Source organism: Rhopalosiphum maidis, chromosome 3 (genome assembly GCF_003676215.2).
Source record: "Rhopalosiphum maidis isolate BTI-1 chromosome 3, ASM367621v3, whole genome shotgun sequence".
Classification (NCBI taxonomy): Eukaryota; Metazoa; Arthropoda; class Insecta; order Hemiptera; family Aphididae; genus Rhopalosiphum; species Rhopalosiphum maidis.
In genome coordinates, this window is record NC_040879.1 from 49,414,592 (window position 1) to 49,417,968 (window position 3,377).

Consider the following 3,377-nt stretch of genomic DNA (forward strand, 5'->3'; position numbering starts at 1 on the left):
TAAGTTTATGTACTATTATTATTTTTTATAACAAATTTGTTTTTAATTATTTTATGTTAATTTCAATTAATTAGGTGATATAATGTACCTATATTATACTATATAAGTTTATTATTATTATTTTTATTGTTCGCCGCGACAGCTAATATATTATTAAAGAGTTTTTATGAGGGCATACTACATTTGGTATATTTTTATTTTTATTTGCATTTTGCATTTTTTTTTTTTTTAATTAATTTATTTTACTGAAATATACATCTATATTATCTAACATTATGCCTAAAATTATGTTATTGATATCTTACAGAATTAGGTATATAGCAAGGATGGCCAGCGAGAAGAGACTCGCGAGCCACCAAATATAGTAATAAATATTATGGAAAAGCCAAAATGTAAAAAAACATATATAACTTATATATATATATATATATATTTATGATATTGTAAATAAGATAACGTATCGAATTTAATAAAATGTGAAGAATACGATAACAATAATTGTACAATAATCAAGGTGGATATATCCACCTTGACAATAATGTCAAATTAAATTTTATCTTCATAAATATCATAAATATCAAAATATCATAGAGACATAGACACACATAGATAATGGATATTATGTCTTCATAGTGCTGTTCGACGTCGTGCGTGAAACAACATAACATTAATAAAATAATTATCATCTCTAAGAAACGAAAGTATGAAGAAGAACGTAGAGAATTCAAATTACAATGGGAAGAAAGAGTTCTTTTTCATAAAACGAAATAGTAAACCATATTGTCTCATCTGTCAATCACGATTTTTTAATTTAAGGTTAGTAACTTAAAACGTCATTATGAAACAAATCACAGTTCGTAAATATCTTATCAGTAATTAAATCAGATTTTGATAAATAAAACGTTTTATATATAAAATTTGTGAAATTTTTCGTTTAAATGTTTCGTACCTACTACACGATTATTTTACCGCTCGTACCTATTAGAACTTAGAAGTGTACGAATACGTGGACTTGATATAAATTCTTAAATTGAAAAATTGTATATACTACACAATATGAACATAATAATAACATTTATTTTTAACATTGATTATAGAAATATGGAGTCTATTCAATGTAGTCGAATAATCGATTTTATTAATTATTGTTTAATTTAGACATTTGACGTTTATTTTTATATCATAGCAAGCATTATTAGGTAGTTAATTTCACGTAACAAGTCGTAATGTTTGTTACGTGGTGATATATCTGTACAAAATGATTGTTAATTATACGTACTTGAATATTTTCATATTATTTTTTTTTACTATAAATTCATATTTTTATCATTGACCGGCGACAGCGGTTATTCACAAGATTCTTGCGTTTAACATTATACAAAATTATACAGAGGTAATTATTAATAAGAATATTTTTTTTTTTTTATAGATAGAGGATAGCCAAATATTTTAATGATTATTTAAAATATAATACCATATTATTCTTATTAATACATCGCCAAATAATTTATTTACTATTAACCCTCGTTAGTCACATCGCTGTTTAAAAGACCGGGCATTTATAATTTTTCAAATTACTCGTTGTAAGTAATTTACATTATTTCGTGTACTTTAATACCTTCATTGTCCAAGAAGTTTAGCTATCATTTAATGCTATTTAAAACAATTATCTATAGTTTGTTGAATTTATATGTATTTTTAAAGTCACAAACCTGTTAAAAAGACCGTGTGTGATAACTCGGATAATAATTAATTTTGTTCAATATTATTTTCGTCAATGATTATTTTTTTAGATATAAAAAAAAAACGATCATAATCGTTTCTTGAGTTTCTTCTTGATCTTATCGATAGTTATAGTTAATCAGTTTTATCGCTTTTCTATTCATATAATCTCATTGAAAAATTCAATATTTTTATTTTATATTCGACACGTGATACAGGACAAGCGTGTAAATTATCAAAATTTAAATGAAAACAATTTGGAATAATTTTAAAACTACGTATACAGAAATATAATCTTTCATTAAAAAAAATTCATGTATAATATGTATTTTTTTTAACATTATATAGCCATGGACATTTTAATAATAATAATTTAAATAGTAAAAAATAAACTATAATTTGTGTATATCTTTAATAAATGTATTAATTATTAAAATTTGTATTTACTATTAAATATTTAAATTTTAAAGAAATATTCATTTTGTTATATACACCAAATATATCATCAAATCACCATATAATATCATTATATATTCATTGTATATACATTAAACAAAATAGCTATAAAAAGTTGTCAACTGAATTTTTTTTATATTTTTCATTTGGCCTGCCCTAATAAAAGTGTCTAGTTTCGCCTATGGATTTAATGCATATCATGTTACAAAATTTGATACGTTAACTAATTTTATATGTGTTTATTTTATTAACACGCTTATATTAAATGTTGAAATGTTCATTATTGTTAAAAATTTACTTTCATTTATATTTAAAAATGTTTTATTTTATTATACAGTACCTAACTAACAAATATAACAATATTACCGACTAGACCAATATCTTTTTTAACTTAAAGTTCATGGTTAATTATTAATTATGTGTATCATATGCGATTTTATTTTAATATTATGACAATTGAAAATGTACATTAATATACAATATGTTATATACATTAATCTACCTGAAATTATATAGTCATATTTATTCACTTAAATGGTTTTTTTTAAATTTTGGGTGAATGAATACTCGCCGTATGATTATTCGCTAAACCAACCATATTTTTGGTCGATTCATTCAAACGGACTACGCCCACGATACTTGAACCTATTGTGTATCTCCCCGTGAACTCAATACGTCTATTGTTGTAGATACACTAAAATTCATAAAGAAAAAACCCAAACTTTTTTATATTTAATAAGAGTTTAAATTATACATAACTACCGATATTTTTTTAATTCATATTAATTGTTCTCAAATAAAGAAAAATTTATAATAAGTAATAATAATATTAGTTAAGTATTTGTGTATCATATACGTAACAACAGTTTTCTTTTGTCACCGTAGGTATATGTATGTATACTGTAAATGCTATATATACGCCAGTACCTACTAAAAAACCAATAACGCAACACTCGCCACAGTTATAACAATGCAATATATTTTTTTAGTAAACGATGGGGGGCATGCTATAACTCCGCCTTGTTAACAGTAAAACCCGCCTCTGAGGCCTATATTGCCCTAAAATAAAAAAACAGCGGTGGATAAAAAATGCGACGTTCGACGAAATTTTTTATCCACCACTGTTTTTTTTTTTTGGGGGGGAATTAATATTATTACCTTCTTTTATTTTTTTCGTTTATTGCCGTATTCTTTTTGTC